The 17,588-nt window shown below is 34.5% G+C and overlaps 1 protein-coding gene across 3 annotated transcripts in view; it reads left to right on the top strand.

Moving 5' to 3' along the window:
* LOC145681194 (uncharacterized) overlaps positions 1 to 17,588 on the top strand; it is an 85,334-nt gene that overhangs the window by 46,860 nt on the left and 20,886 nt on the right. The gene's annotated exons all lie outside the window — the stretch shown is intronic.

Genomic DNA, 17,588 nt, shown 5'->3' with positions numbered 1-17,588 from the left:
TTCTCCCAACAGTCCCGCCATTGTTGGGGACACTTCTGGAACACGGTTGTTGGAATAGTGAGCAACCGTGGCGTCGCATTTCGCATAATATCTTCTCTTGACTCAAATCAGATCCCTGTTAGTGGCATTTTCAGCTTGGGAAATAATCAAAAGTCAGACGGAGCCATGTCGGGTGAGTAGGGAGCCTGACGACATACACGAATGGTGTGTTTAGCGATGAAAACCTGAATCATATTTCGCGAACACTTGTCATGTCCAAATTCTCGTTCAAAATTGAATGTACCGATCTGATTGAATGATTTCCGCGTGGGCATTGCCAAGCTTTTGGCAAAAATTGATGCAATATCGCTGCTCAAGTTTTTTTCTGTTATTTTACAAAAAACTGAAATCCGATGACCGCTGACTACACGTCTTCACTCGTTGGCCGACTACCAGCGACTGATGCTTCCTTTAAACGGGAGAATATTCATGACTGCGCATGAGTGGCCCCTAAGTCTTTCGCGCTTCATTGGTTACGCGAGAAAAGAAAGGTTCCTATACTTTTTAAACACACCTCGTAAACCATGGTTTGGTATGAGGAAGTTTCAGTCGTGATAAGCCGATCAGATTACGATTTCACTATAAACATGGAAAGGTAGGAAATTGCTAAACGTTTTCAAGTTTTTGGGTTTGCGTACGTAAGAGAACCAATAAAACCTTCCACATTTTAAAAGTTAATAAAATAAAAAGCACTGCAGATTAAAAAAGTTGTGTTAAATTGACTTGGCCATCTTTGCTTCTGGGGTGGTGAATTTACTGGATTCTTAAAGCATAGAGTGAATCAAACGCATCTTCTCACTGATGTTCAGGTACAATCTTTCAGAGCATAGATTAATAAAGACTTAAGCTTTCTGTTTAAAAAATTCTGATATAACATAATTTCTATATTTTGGTAAAACAAACCAATTTTACGATCAGAAAAGAAATGAATACATATCAGGCAAATCCTGGATTGGATCGTCACTTAAAACAAACCGATTTTACGGTCATAAAAGAAATGAATACATATCAGGCAAATCCTGGATTGGATCGTCACTTAAAACAAACCAATAGTTTGTATAGTTACTTAAACTTAATGTTTGGGTTATGTTAGCTTTATAAAAGAAGAAAAAAAAAATTATTATCCATTATCAGAAGATTTCCAAATTCTTGTTTTGTGGCCAACCAAGAATGAAAGAAGAATCAACATTGCTCACTTAAATGGTACTTTACAAAAAAAAAAAAAAAAAAAAAAAAAAAAAAAAAAAAAAAAAAAACCGAACAGTTAGAGCTATATAAGTCTAAGTTTATAGATTGTATTCGAAATCATAGAGTTAAATTTTCATGACTATTTATTCGTGCCGATCGTTAAACAAAATACATCATAACAGATTTTTTTTTTTTTTTTTTAAATTCGTTATTAAACATTTGCCTCCATCGTTGTATGTGAAAGACACTTTATCGACATCTTATTAAACTATGTTAACACAGTGGTTTAACATATATATATATATTCTCAAACATATTTCGTTAGTACATATAGAAAGTCCTTAATACTAAAACAAAATTGGCGATCCACCCTCTCTACTTATGTATTTATACAAAAAAAGACACATTTTAATTGGGCGTTCGTTCCTTATGATATCCCTGTCGTTTATCAAATGAAATACAAACGTAGGCCATATCATTGCTACTACAACGTCATTCTTTTTGACTCAAAGTAAATAAGTAGCATCACTACTTTACATTAGCCTATTCTTCATTCCCATAATACATATAACATGAAAAGCACTACTATTAATGAAAAATGAAATATCTGCAAATGTATAGCGAGCAAAAAAAAAAAAAAAAAAAAAAAAAATCTACATCTACTCGACAGGTCCAAATATTAGAACGCCTTTCAAACTATTATCACTTTAACTTATTATTGCTTTCGTTCATAACCAGTTAAGCTTAAAGAGGGATGGATACGCATAAGAAATCATATTCTGCTTGAGCGAAGCAAGTAAGTTAAAGTGATAATAGTTTGAAAGGCGTTCTAATATTTGGACCTGTCGAGTAGATGTAGATTTTTTTTTTTTTTGCTCGCTATACATTTGCAGATATTTCATTTTTCATTAATAGTAGTGCTTTTCATGTTATATGTATTATGGGAATGAAGAATAGGCTAATGTAAAGTAGTGATGCTACTTATTTACTTTGAGTCAAAAAGAATGACGTTGTAGTAGCAATGATATGGCCTACGTTTGTATTTCATTTGATAAACGACAGGGATATCATAAGGAACGAACGCCCAATTAAAATGTGTCTTTTTTTTTTTTGTATAAATACATAAGTAGAGAGGGTGGCTCGCCAATTTTGTTTTAGTATTAAGGACTTTCTATATGTACTAACGAAATATGTTTGAGAATATATATATATGTTAAACCACTGTGTTAACATAATTTAATAAGATGTCGATAAAGTGTCTTTCACATACAACGATGGAGGCAAATGTTTAATAACGAATTTAAAAAAAAAAAAAAAAATCTGTTATGATGTATTTTGTTTAACGATCGGCACGAATAAATAGTCATGAAAATTTAACTCTATGATTTCGAATACAATCTATAAACTTAGACTTATATAGCTCTAACTGTTCGGTTTTTTTTTTTTTTTTTTTTTTTTTTTTTTTTTTTTTTTTTTTGTAAAGTACCATTTAAGTGAGCAATGTTGATTCTTCTTTCATTCTTGGTTGGCCACAAAACAAGAATTTGGAAATCTTCTGATAATGGATAATATTTTTTTCTTCTTCTTTTATAAAGCTAACATAACCCAAACATTAAGTTTAACTAACTGTACAAACTATTGGTTTGTTTTAAGTGACGATCCAATCCAGGATTTGCCTGATACGTATTCATTTCTTTTATGACCGTAAAATCGGTTTGTTTTATCTCCTTTAGGCTAGCCGACATAACCGTAGGACATAAAGCTTAAAGATTTCATTTCATTTCATTTTTGAGAACTGTTCTGGTTTCATCGTGAGGGAGAAGCTGATTAAACTTACAAAAACAAATAGCATGAAGGAAGTACATATGAAGGCCGGGATTTGTCAAGTTTACGAACAGTGTAACACTGAGACTTGTTTAACCTCTCCAAATGGTACAATTTCACTCGTACCTTTACTTTCTATATGAAATAAGATCTACCATAAAAGGCATACCATGTACTGAAGTTGTGAAACAATGAAAGCCATTTTCTTTTCAATCCGTTCCAATCAAGATGCGGTTTTATACTTTATATTTAATGAAGAATGATTGAAATACGTTGGCGCTCAGTTTGTAACAGACCGACTCTCGGTTGTTTACATTGGGTCCGTATTGTAATGTTTGCCGGTTGAAGTCGAAGTTGGTTCCCGCATAGTATTACTGTGCCCAGTTTTGTTACGTGTAAGTTTACACTAATTTAATGTTAATTCGTTTTGTATTGTTAGTATAGGGGATGGCACAAAAGAATACATGTACTCAATCTTGATATGAGTTGCGCACGTAAACATATCCGGAAATTTAATCTAAAATTTTGAGTATTTTTCTCTAAATCTAGTTCTTACCGATTCACTTCAAACCATGTAACCGTTTCTTTACAGTCTATACAGTATTTTAGAACAATTAATATAAGTAACACCCAGTAATACTAAAAAAAAAATCTACTCAAAATATTTACCCACTGCTTTCCTTGTGCTAGTACTGTTGTTTATATTCTTGAAACAAACCGTCATGGCGGATTTGTTTTTCTGGCTATTGCCGCAAGAGGGCGTTCGAATCGCTATACGTGAAACTAACAGTTTCAAACATGGCGGTTTAGTAGTAATCATGATTCTCTCGTTACTATAGTGAAAAATAAACAAGTGCCTGAAGAAAGTAACGACTCTTTATAAATTATCAAAATAGGATGTTTGGTAAGTTAGATATTAAAAATAGATATAGAGATTTATGATTTTTACGGTTAGGTTCTTGTATCGATATGTATTTATGGTAAAATTGTGCTAATTATAGTCAAAGATATAATAGTAGAAACCGCGTTTATCGAGGCCTGGCTACGAGTGTATGATGACGCAGTGAATTGGTAGTTTTCAATATATAAGAACGATGGTCTAGGTTAGCTCCTTAGAAATTTAGAAATTTCGCAACTAAAAGTGCAAATTCGACCTGCAACCTAGTCAAAATTATGATTTAGGATAACCTTGGATATTATTTGGAGGAAATAGATATTGAGGAGTCTAACCGAAGTCAAAATTCAGTGAAACCTTCTTTCGGACAAAGACCATCGAGTGTTACCTCCGCCATCATTAGGAATCTAAAATGATGGGTCAGGAGGTATAAATGGTTGAGATTAATATCGTCGATTTGTGGAACGACATCCTACTATGGTGGTATGTGGAGCCAATAATCCGGGGATATTAGTGTCAACTCTTCACTTAAACAGGTTGGATAGTCTAGCCGAACCTGAGGATTAAACAGGGACTCTGACCAAATCGGTAACATCATTTCTTATTTTTTTTATAAACAGTATAGCAGTTCAACCAATGGCGTCTTTAAGACTCAGTATGGGTAACTAAATTGAAGGGCGTTACGCGTCTCTAAACTTATCGTCGTCGTCCACTCATATACAAGCATGTATAATTGAATTACTAAATCTTATGTGTGTCTCTACGTGAATTTGAAAATGTGTATGTTGATATTAGGGTAATACTTTACTTTATACGCACCTTTCGATAACAATGTACCTTGAGAATTTCAAATGTCTAGGTTAGATAGGGTTATGTTAAACACCTTTGCTGAATTATATGCCATAATGATGTTTTATTTCGTGAAATATTTGTTGTAGGTTAGGTTAGGTCTAAATTGTGAATGTGTGATCCATAGTATTTATGTAGGTTAGGTTAGGAGATTTTTTTTTTGTGTATCCGTGTTTCTAAATTTAATATGTGCCTTTTATATATCGTGCTTTGTAATCCTTGTCATTTGATTTAAGATTGCTCCGTGGTGTACGTCAATTGTAAACATTATGATGAAATTTCTTTGAGAGTGCCCTAATATATTAATGTGTCCCTTTTAGTCGTATTTGTAATACATGCGTGTAGGTTAGATAAGATTTCCATTTCTTACGTGTAGAGCCGGTAACAATTGTAAGTCAAGCGTACTTTTCTATATTTTGCCGTGTGTCCCTCTGATATTAATTTGTGATGTGTTTTGTCTACGTGATTGCCATATTTAGTTGTGTGTTCTGTGATATTACCTTGTGATACATTCTCATTTAGTAAAATTTCCAGTTTTACACGTGTAAAGCCGGTAAAATTGTATTTTGAACGTGTGTTTTATATTCTGTCGTGTGTCCCTTTGATATTACTTTGTGACGTGTTTCGATATGCTCAGTACGTATAAAATTAGTAAATTATATTCTGAGCGTGCCTTCTAATATGTTGTCATGTGCCCTTTCATAGTGTACCTCCGGATTTAATATTATTATTAGTTCTAGAATTACCATTTCGTGCGATATTGTTTTGTTATAGTACTCTGAACGTGCCATGATTGCAGTTGCGTGCCTGCTTGTCGAACATATATTTTGCCTCATCGAAACCGATAACATTAAAATATGTCTCAACTTGCTTCGCTCTTATGCGTATCCATCCCTCTAAGTTTAATTAGTTGTAAACAAAGATAACAAGTTAAAAATGATAATAATTCTTTAAAAGGCGTTTCAGTAATTGGACCCTGTCGAGTATATGTAGATTTCTTTTTTTTTTTTTTTTTTTTTTTTTTTTGTTCTCGCTAGACATTTGTAAATATATCACTTTCATTAATAGTAGTGCTTTCATATTAAATGTATTATGCGAAGGATGCATAGGTTAACGTAAAGTAATACATGATGCTACTCATATTTTTTTTATTGAAAATGGAGTTGTAGTAGCGATGATATTGCCTATGGCTGCATAATTTGCATGTTGTTTGATGAACGACAGGAATATTATAAGCAATGAACGCCCAATTAGAAGGGATGGATCGTCAATTCTTTGAGTGATAATGAGTTCTATATGTACTAATGGAATATGTTTGAGAATCATGTTTGAGAATCTAGATATGTTAAAGCACTATTGCAACATCATTTCATAAAAATGTTGATAAAGTATCTTGGAGATACTACGATGGAGGCAAATGTTTAATAATATTTTTTTTTTTTTAATGTTATAATGTAAATGTTAACAAATGTCACGAATAAACTAATCACGAAAAATTTAACTCTATGATTTCAAATATAATCTATAAACTTGAATTCATGCAATTCTAATTGCTCTTTTTTTTTTTTTTTTTTTTTTTTTTTTTTAAATAATGTATCAGTTAAGCTGAATGATATTGATTCTTCTTTTATTCTTGGTTGGCCACAAAGCAAGAATTTGGAAATCTTCTGATGATAGATAGTAATTTCAATTTTCTTTTCTAAAGCTAACACAACCTAAACATTAAGTCTAATATAACCTTGATATTTTTTTTTTTTTAATACCCGGAGATGGTGTTGTTATAATTGGCTACACCAGCCAGGATTCTATTTACTTTAGCGTTAAAACACAATGAATGAAAACAAATTGTTATAATTGGCGATCCAATCCAGGATTTGCCTGATATGTATTCATTAATCTCTCGTTCCTGAAAAGAGGAATGTTATAATTGGCGACCTCAGCTTTAGGATATTTGTTTATTTGATAATTTGTGTTAATTATAAGAGCTAGGCTGAAGGGTTGTTATAATTGGCGACCCTTAGCCAAGGTTATGTATTAATATATTTTTATAATTATTGTTTTGTGTGCCAAACTGAGATAAGTATGTAAAGTAATGAGTCTATAAAGTAATGAGTGGATATGACGATGATAAGTTGTTAGACGCGTGACCCAATTAATGCAAAAATGAGTGACGAAAGTCTTAGTGTAAATGGTTCTACCGAACATTTCAAATGTTGTGACAATAAGTACAATTTTAGTGACAGTGTATCCATACGCTGTGAAACTTGTGATCAATGGTTCCACATCCGTTGTTTGAACATTCCTGATGAGGAACAGGAAGTGTTACGTACCTCTAGCAATAAATGGGTTTGTTTCGACTGTAAGTTGGATAGTGCGTTAGATACAGAAACTGAACCACCTGTGGTGCGAAATCCGAAAAAGAAAGGTGTACCCGAAATTGAAATTGGTGGGGGACCATTGCTTAAAACATTGATCGGAATAATCAAGGATTTGCGAACAGAAATGTCTGTCATGAGCGGTAAAATGGATGCCGGTAACAATGACTTAAGATCTGACATAAACAAGTTAAATGGTAAAATGGACGCTAATACGAATGACTTAAAGGTAGATATTGTTACGATTAAAGAATCTCTTTCCTCGGTACAGGAGGATTTATCTGCTGTTAAACGTGATTTGAAACGTGAGGTGTCACAGTTAAGAACTGAATTGGAAGACAGTAATCAAAAGTTAGGTCAAACTATAGAAAATGTCAGAGAGTTTTGTAGTAAAGAAGTAGATAATTTAAATGTCGAAATTACCAAAATTAGGTCGGACTTAGAAAACACAAATAAAACTTGCAAAGAAACTGCAGAAATTGTAGATTGTAAGGTCGAAACTTTGGCTAAGGATATGGAAATTTTGAAATGTGACATTAGTCAAGTAAATGTAAGATTAACTAGTGACTTGCAAAATGTAAAAGAGAGGCAAGTTGAGGAACATAGACAACTTCGGGAAGCTAACGAAAAGACAGTCAATATGATTCAATTGATAGAAAAAGATGTAATTGATGCGTATCGTCATAGTCGTGATCGATGTGAACGAAATGCCGAAACTTTGAAAAATTTGATCGAGAACCGTGGTAACCTAAATTTAGTTGAAACTCCTTTTGAAAGTCGTAGATCGGTTCGAGATGATAACGCACTTCCAAGAACTTCAGTATTCAAACTTGATGATATTTTAGCGAACGACACCGAGAATGACCAGAATTATTCTTCGTCTTCTTCGACGGATTCGGGAAAATGCTGCAAAGAATTTCGTAAACCTAATCGGCTAAAAAGGAAGAAAAAGACAAAGAAATCGGTCCGTACGGGGATTAGTGAAAATCAGTGTGGTCATAGAGATCTGGTCATTAACGATCAGGACAATCCAATGAGTTTGGAGTTAAATCAAAAGATTAAACCTTGGGAGACTAGTCCTTCATATAAAAGGGGGGCTGGCACGTATCTCAAAGAAATTCATCACTTCCCAAAATTTGACGGTCAATTAACGCAAGGGGTAGCACAAATCTTTTTAGATGATCTTCTACAGACGATGAACATGTATGTTCTTACAGATAGGGATCGTATCTACATAGTGGGACGAGTTCTTGAAAAGTCAGCTAAAATTTGGTATCGCAGTGTTGCTTCTCAGGTTAAGTCTTTCCCTGATTTTGTGCGGCTTTTTAAGCTTCAATACATATCAGAACGACTAGAGAGGACACAAAAGCGCCACCTCTACTTGTTACGGTATGATAAGTCAAAACATGCTTCCTTGTTAGGTTTTGTGCGGCACATTGTGGAAAAATATAATTCAATTGTAACTTCGCCTTCAGATCAGGAGTTGAAGGATCTGATCCTGGACTGCCTTCCTGAGGAAGAAGCAAAAATTTTGAAACTAGGCTCAGTTAGCACAGTGCAGGATCTGATGTTAAGAATAGCTGAGTTAGAGTGTAGTCCAACTCCCTCGTTAGGAAATCAGGGCAATTCAAAATTTCCATCTAGGAAACCACAGGTTAGGAAAACATTCTTTTTACCTAATAACACTAATCGAACCGACAATGCGGTGCAAACGGAGCCGACCTGCAGTGAAGGTAGTGTAAGAGAAAATAGCTCTAATTCTCAATTTGGAAATAAACCTCAAAATTTTAACGGGAGATCATACCGCAATAGCTGGAAAAGAAATCGAAACCAAAAACAAGGATGGGACAAGAATAGAAATAATAACTTTAGACCCATGAACGGTATTCAGCCGATTCCGATGTATGGGGGTGTTCCAGTACCAGTACCTTACGTGGTACCGGGAATGTACAATTTTAACAATATGAAACCGGTTATGATGCCAGGTCCTTCCGTTACTATGGTAACTTCTTCGTTTCCCCAAAACTTACCTGTTGTGACTACTGTCACTTCAGCTTTACGTCCACCGTACCCTTCGGTGACTGCGGAACCGACAAATCCGGTAGTTGTTTCGGAAAACATGTTGAGCAGTCGTCACTAGGGGGAGACGACGGCTGCTCCAACCAACTTCTCTCCCCGAATCAAAATGTTAGTAAATTTTATTCTTTTGAGAAAGAAAATGTGTCGATTGAAAATGAGTCTTCTTTGAAATTACTGACCTATTTTGTGTTAAAAGAAGAAGAAGGGAATATGTCCAAACAAGATTTCGAGATATTTCCTTCCCCTTCTATAGATTGTAAGATGGGGGAAATGCAAATTAAGTGTATCCTGGATACTGGGGCAGAGCTGAACCTCCTAAATTATAATATTTGGCAAAACCTTCAAAATTCTTTTCGTTCGGCAAAGCTCAAGCCAGTGCCCAGTGTACACTTGACTGCTTTTGCAGGTAAGGACAATTTTCCTGTGAAGGGATTGCTTGAATTAACTTTAAATATACAAGATAATCTTTTTAATGTCCCAGTATTTGTCGTGAAAGACATGAAGGCTGGACTGTTATTGGGCTCGCCATTCTTCGCTAAGTTTAGAGTCACATTGGATAGTCATAATAAAAAGTTAATCTTGAAAAATAATAATGACGAAGAAGTAACTTTGGATATCTCTTATCCAAAGATACTCCTTGTCCATTTAGATACTAATTCGGAATTACGTGAACCTAACAAAATTCTTCCTTCTTCTAATGAACAATGTAGAGATTACGGTGAGATTTCCGAATTGGAAATCAAAGAATACATTAAAGGTCGCGATGATTTAGATGATGATACAAAACTGAAATTAGAAAATTTGCTCCTTAAATTCAAGCACTTATTTTGCGACTATCCCAAACCTATCCGATGCGAACCTTATAAAATAGAACTAACAGACCAAGAACCTGTGGTCGGAAAAATCTATCCGATCCCTCAAGCTATGCAAAAAGAGTTTGAGGAAGAATTGAATAAATGGATAAGGTTGGGGATAGCTAAAGAACATCCCAGCAGTTATCGCAACCCAATTCATTGCGTGCGAAAGTCCTCTGGAGGTGTGAGGCCTGTAATCGACCTCAGATTACTGAACTTAAAGGTCGTAAGTCCTAAAATACAGGTCGAACCCATTAACGAAATTCTTACTTGCATCTCTGGGGCTAAAATTTTCAGCTCCATGGATGCTACAATGGGATATTATGGTATTCGGCTGCATCCTGATTCCTTCGCATCCACAAGCTTTATATATTTAGGTCGACAGTATGTATTATGTGTCCTACCAATGGGTTTAAAGTCGAGTCCTAGTATCTTCCAAAATGTAATGAACTCATATTTTGGATTAGATACTAGACATTTTGTTGTAGTATATCTCGACGATTTAATGTGCTTTAGTTCTACTTTTGATGAACATTTCATTCATTTAGAACAACTCTTTGAAATTCTCACCTTTGGAAATTTTGCGCTAAATTTCAAGAAATGTCAGTTCGTCAAGTCTGAAATTTTATTTTTGGGACATATTGTGAATGGGAAGGAATTAAAGCCAAATCCCAAACACAACGAAGCGATAAAGTACTTTCCGATACCGAAAACCAAGAAGAAACTTAGGTCCTTCTTAGGCATTCTTTCTTGGCGAAGAAAATTCATTCCTCAGTTCGCCGCTCTAACAGCGCCATTTTTCGATTTGTTAAAGAAAGACAAGAAATATTGTCTAACTGAGGAATTGCTGAATAGATTCCAACAATTGAGGGAATTGTTGAGTGAGCCTCCAGCGCTCAGTCAACCTAATTTCGACCAACCGTTTCACTTATTTTCAGATGCGTCGCTAGAAAATTTGGCCGGCTATCTGGCTCAGTATGATGATACTGGAGAACTTCTTGTTATCGGATACGCAAGTAGAAAATTAAAGTTATATGAAGTTTCCTATTCGATTTTCCAATTGGAGTTGCTGGCAGTATTGTTTCTGTGCGAACATTTCTCGTATTATATTTTAGGTAGAAGAGTTACGGTCCATTGTGACAACAGCGCAGTGACATACGCTTTTACGTTACAGAACTTAGATCCCCGAACCACGAAAATTTTGTTAAAGTTACAGAGGTTCGAAATTTAATCCGGAAATTTAATCTAAAATTTTGAGTATTTTTCTCTAAATCTAGTTCTTACCGATTCACTTCAAACCATGTAACCGTTTCTTTACAGTCTATACAGTATTTTAGAACAATTAATATAAGTAACACCCAGTAATACTAAAAAAAAAAACTACTCAAAATATTTACCCACTGCTTTCCTTGTGCTAGTACTGTTGTTTATATTCTTGAAACAAACCGTCATGGCGGATTTGTTTTTCTGGTTATTGCCGCAAGAGGGCGTTCGAATCGCTATACGTGAAACTAACAGTTTCAAACATGGCGGTTTAGTAGTAATCATGATTCTCTCGTTACTATAGTGAAAAATAAACAAGTGCCTGAAGAAAGTAACGACTCTTTATAAATTATCAAAATAGGATGTTTGGTAAGTTAGATATTAAAAATAGATATAGAGATTTATGATTTTTACGGTTAGGTTCTTGTATCGATATGTATTTATGGTAAAATTGTGCTAATTATAGCCAAAGATATAATAGTAGAAACCGCGTTTATCGAGGCCTGGCTACGAGTGTATGATGACGCAGTGAATTGGTAGTTTTCAATATATAAGAACGATGGTCTAGGTTAGCTCCTTAGAAATTTAGAAATTTCGCAACTAAAAGTGCAAATTCGACCTGCAACCTAGTCAAAATTATGATTTAGGATAACCTTGGATATTATTTGGAGGAAATAGATATTGAGGAGTCTAACCGAAGTCAAAATTCAGTGAAACCTTCTTTCGGACAAAGACCATCGAGTGTTACCTCCGCCATCATTAGGAATCTAAAATGATGGGTCAGGAGGTATAAATGGTTGAGATTAATATCGTCGATTTGTGGAACGACATCCTACTATGGTGGTATGTGGAGTCAATAATCCGGGGATATTAGTGTCAACTCTTCACTTAAACAGGTTGGATAGTCTAGCCGAACCTGAGGATTAAACAGGGACTCTGACCAAATCGGGTAACATCATTTCTTATTTTTTTTATAAACAGTATAGCAGTTCAACCAATGGCGTCTTTAAGACTCAGTATGGGTAACTAAATTGAAGGGCGTTACGCGTCTCTAAACTTATCGTCGTCGTCCACTCATATACAAGCATGTATAATTGAATTACTAAATCTTATGTGTGTCTCTACGTGAATTTGAAAATGTGTATGTTGATATTAGGGTAATACTTTACTTTATACGCACCTTTCGATAACAATGTACCTTGAGAATTTCAAATGTCTAGGTTAGATAGGGTTATGTTAAACACCTTTGCTGAATTATATGCCATAATGATGTTTTATTTCGTGAAATATTTGTTGTAGGTTAGGTTAGGTCTAAATTGTGAATGTGTGATCCATAGTATTTATGTAGGTTAGGTTAGGAGATTTTTTTTTGTGTATCCGTGTTTCTAAATTTAATATGTGCCTTTTATATATCGTGCTTTGTAATCCTTGTCATTTGATTTAAGATTGCTCCGTGGTGTACGTCAATTGTAAACATTATGATGAAATTTCTTTGAGAGTGCCCTAATATATTAATGTGTCCCTTTTAGTCGTATTTGTAATACATGCGTGTAGGTTAGATAAGATTTCCATTTCTTACGTGTAGAGCCGGTAACAATTGTAAGTCAAGCGTACTTTTCTATATTTTGCCGTGTGTCCCTCTGATATTAATTTGTGATGTGTTTTGTCTACGTGATTGCCATATTTAGTTGTGTGTTCTGTGATATTACCTTGTGATACATTCTCATTTAGTAAAATTTCCAGTTTTACACGTGTAAAGCCGGTAAAATTGTATTTTGAACGTGTGTTTTATATTCTGTCGTGTGTCCCTTTGATATTACTTTGTGACGTGTTTCGATATGCTCAGTACGTATAAAATTAGTAAATTATATTCTGAGCGTGCCTTCTAATATGTTGTCATGTGCCCTTTCATAGTGTACCTCCGGATTTAATATTATTATTAGTTCTAGAATTACCATTTCGTGCGATATTGTTTTGTTATAGTACTCTGAACGTGCCATGATTGCAGTTGCGTGCCTGCTTGTCGAACATATATTTTGCCTCATCGAAACCGATAACATTAAAATATGTCTCAACTTGCTTCGCTCTTATGCGTATCCATCCCTCTAAGTTTAATTAGTTGTAAACAAAGATAACAAGTTAAAAATGATAATAATTCTTTAAAAGGCGTTTCAGTAATTGGACCCTGTCGAGTATATGTAGATTTCTTTTTTTTTCTTTTTTTTTTTTTTTTTGTTCTCGCTAGACATTTGTAAATATATCACTTTCATTAATAGTAGTGCTTTCATATTAAATGTATTATGCGAAGGATGCATAGGTTAACGTAAAGTAATACATGATGCTACTCATATTTTTTTTATTGAAAATGGAGTTGTAGTAGCGATGATATTGCCTATGGCTGCATAATTTGCATGTTGTTTGATGAACGACAGGAATATTATAAGCAATGAACGCCCAATTAGAAGGGATGGATCGTCAATTCTTTGAGTGATAATGAGTTCTATATGTACTAATGGAATATGTTTGAGAATCTAGATATGTTAAAGCACTATTGCAACATCATTTCATAAAAATGTTGATAAAGTATCTTGGAGATACTACGATGGAGGCAAATGTTTAATAATATTTTTTTTTTTTTAATGTTATAATGTAAATGTTAACAAATGTCACGAATAAACTAATCACGAAAAATTTAACTCTATGATTTCAAATATAATCTATAAACTTGAATTCATGCAATTCTAATTGCTCGTTTTTTTTTTTTTTTTTTTTTTTTTTTTTTTTAATAATGTATCAGTTAAGCTGAATGATATTGATTCTTCTTTTATTCTTGGTTGGCCACAAAGCAAGAATTTGGAAATCTTCTGATGATAGATAGTAATTTCAATTTTCTTTTCTAAAGCTAACACAACCTAAACATTAAGTTTAATATAACCTTGATATTTTTTTTTTTTTTTTTTAATACCCGGAGATGGTGTTGTTATAATTGGCTACACCAGCCAGGATTCTATTTACTTTAGCGTTAAAACACAATGAATGAAAACGAATTGTTATAATTGGCGATCCAATCCAGGATTTGCCTGATATGTATTCATTAATCTCTCGTTCCTGAAAAGAGGAATGTTATAAGTTCTTGAATTCATATTTTTTGTAGCTCTAACCATATTTGTTTGGTCCTCTTAATGTTACCGCCTTATGCAGAGTCGTTTTGATGTATGATTAGCGTCGTACTAAAGGCCTTGACTACTGTAGAAAACATACGTTAGTGGAACTCTTTAGTATGACACTAATCACGCGTCAGAACGATTCTGCATAAGGTTCTTAGTGTTTTACAAAGCTTGATATTGGTAGTTCGTTAAATTTTGAATCATTTTTGTGTTCTTTTTACTCTACATACACCATTCTAGTACTAATGTTCCTCTTTGTATCTCAATGTACAAGCCTTTGAGTCTTTCTTCATATATACACACAAGGTTTGTCAAAAAAGTTCAAGGACTAATGCTAGTACTCTGTAATTGGTAATGACAGAAAATTGTTTATTGTGCGAGATTCATTCTATAATATTCTTTGTTTTCAAGACATGTAAACATTTGGTAGAATATGTGTGCCCTTGTAAAGATCAGTCATCGAGGATATCTTAGTTCCCATCAGCCATGGAGAAGATCAGTACTATTTACAGCGAGAATGCCCTAACTCAATCATGCGTTTGAATGATTCACCCGCTTTCGTGGGAAACGTGAAGACGTTTTTCATGACCTTATAAGAGGACGTTCGTCAGCTAATCATTCAGAAGATAGTGTGGAGTGTGCTCATGACCTGCTATAATCAGATCGTCCGCATGGTTGAGGATGTGTAGTATATCAACTGCAGAACGATCTGGTAGATTCTGTAAAATCTACAAAAAAGGAAGATTTGTGCCTTATTCTTTGATTGAGCAGCGAAAAGATCAGAATCAAGTGCTTCACAGAGTTGATTCAAGTCCGTGGAGTCTGTCTTCGTTGGTGAATTGCATCATTACAGAATACGAAAGTTGGTGCTATCAATATAAGAATCCATGACAAAGGGAAGCACAGTTTATCCGATGACCGGGGCACAGATTCTGTAAAAATCTGTGATTATGGGAACCAGGATTTCTCCGTTGACCGGGGTATATGTGCCTTAATAATCCGTGACGATGAAAACAAGGATATCTTCGATGATCGCGGTACAGACGCTCTAAGAATTCATGATGATGGAAACCAGGATTTCTTCGATGACGGGGCACGAGTGTCCGTAAGAATTCATGACTACGGAAATCAGATTTTTCGAAACCCGGCACTAGTGCATTAAGAATCTGGCGATAAAACCAGGGTTTCTTCGATGACCGAAATACAGAGCTCTTAGAATGTATGACAGTGGCAATCTGAGTTTCTTCGATAATCGGATCACAGATGCTCTTAAGAATCCATGACAGTGAGAACCAGGATTTCGTCGATGATCGGGACAAAGATGCTCTAGGAATCTATGACAATGGGAACCAGGGTTTCTTCGATGACTTCGGTACAGATACTCTAAAAATCCATGATGATGGAATCCAGGTTTTTTTTCGATAACCGGAGCACAGGTGTGCAAGAATCCATGACAATCCATGACAATGAGAACCAGGGTTTTTTCGATGACCGGGGCACAGTGACCTAAGAATCCATGACGATGAGAACCAGTGTTTAGAAGGGCATGGATGCTTTCTTTATCATGAAGAAGAGTATCATAAAACATTAATCTCACATGATAAACAATATTTTTCCGTTATTAGCAGTCCTGGAATTTTATTGCTAATCCTTATATATGCAATTTATTGTTAGTTTTGATTTTTTAATCCTAAACCCTACATTATATAACGTTTCTCTTTTGTTATTTCTTCGCTTCTTTGCATTCCTACCAACCTACCCATCTTACTGTTTTCCTTTATTAAACACGATAGATTGACAATACTACCACGTGATCGTCTATTTTAATATGGAATTTATATGTACGCTTCTCAGCTTTCTTTCTCCACTTGGTTCCTTCCTATCGGAGAAAGTACTGTAGCGAGAATGCTGGTAATATGCTTGTGATGAAACTGTCATTATTTTCTGTTCCTACTTTGGTATTCCTTCATTCTAGTTACGTATGACATCTGCACACACCATTTATTGTGACCTTTGTCTATGTTCTCTTCGTCGTCTTGCCCTTTAAGTGGGGAAGGACTAGTTGCCTGAAGTATATTGATGTATTTTGCGTTGAAAGGTGTGAAAGTAAGCAGTAAATTTTTTATTCGTAGCTTCCCTACTTGTCATTCCCCACAAGATATGTACATGTCGCTTTACAGACACAAGTGAAAAACGTCTTGATAAAAATCGGCAAGGATTATCATAAAGGGGAGATTTTTTCAGTTATTTTTTTTTCAATATCTCGCACTGTTTGCAAGATTTGAGCCTACTTCCGGTTGGAATTTCTAATTCATGTATAAATAATGTTTTCTTTCTTCTTGCATGCAGTATGTAGTGATATATGGTCTTCATTGGGCAAACACTCCAAACATCTTAGACTGGAGAAATTGTTATCCTTCGTTTTTTATCATCATTTGGCCATGAAACAAACTCCGGAGAGATATACTAACCTCGTATACAAATGTATGGTGTTGGAGTGTATAACTCATAGGACATGAAGCTTTTAAAAATTTCAATTCTTCCAGTACCCCCAAAAAATGTAATAAAAAGTAACGGCCATTTGTTTTAAATATTCAGTTTAAACTAAATAATTTATACAAAGTTTGCAATCGATCAGTGAAAACAGTAACTTTCTAGAGCTTGTGGTTTCCGAGATTACCATTATCAAAAGAATTGACCACAAACATATATACGTCCACAAACATAAATTTATCTTGAGCACAAACATATAAACCTAGCATTTTAATATATAGATATTCGCTTGTCAGCCTTACAAATGCTTCATTTGAGAAATAATTATGTCAAAAATTAAACCACATTTTCTTATCCGTTTTAATGTTCTGTCCTTGGTGTTAGTCGTAATATTTCTGATCCGCTTTTCTTCTGGTTTTAATCTGTTGAATATTTCTAGTCGGTGACATTTTTTCTTATTCACTGACTTCATTATAAAGAGAGTTATAATATTTTTGTGACAAGCCTGAAGTTACTGCGTATTGAAAATAAATTTCCGTTATTATTATTATTATTATTATTA

This window comes from Thermobia domestica, chromosome 3 (genome assembly GCF_964235325.1).
Source record: "Thermobia domestica chromosome 3, izTheDome1.hap1.1, whole genome shotgun sequence".
Taxonomy (NCBI): domain Eukaryota; kingdom Metazoa; phylum Arthropoda; class Insecta; order Zygentoma; family Lepismatidae; genus Thermobia; species Thermobia domestica.
Note: the sequence above shows the minus strand (reverse complement) of the source record. Positions and strands in the feature narration are given on the sequence as shown.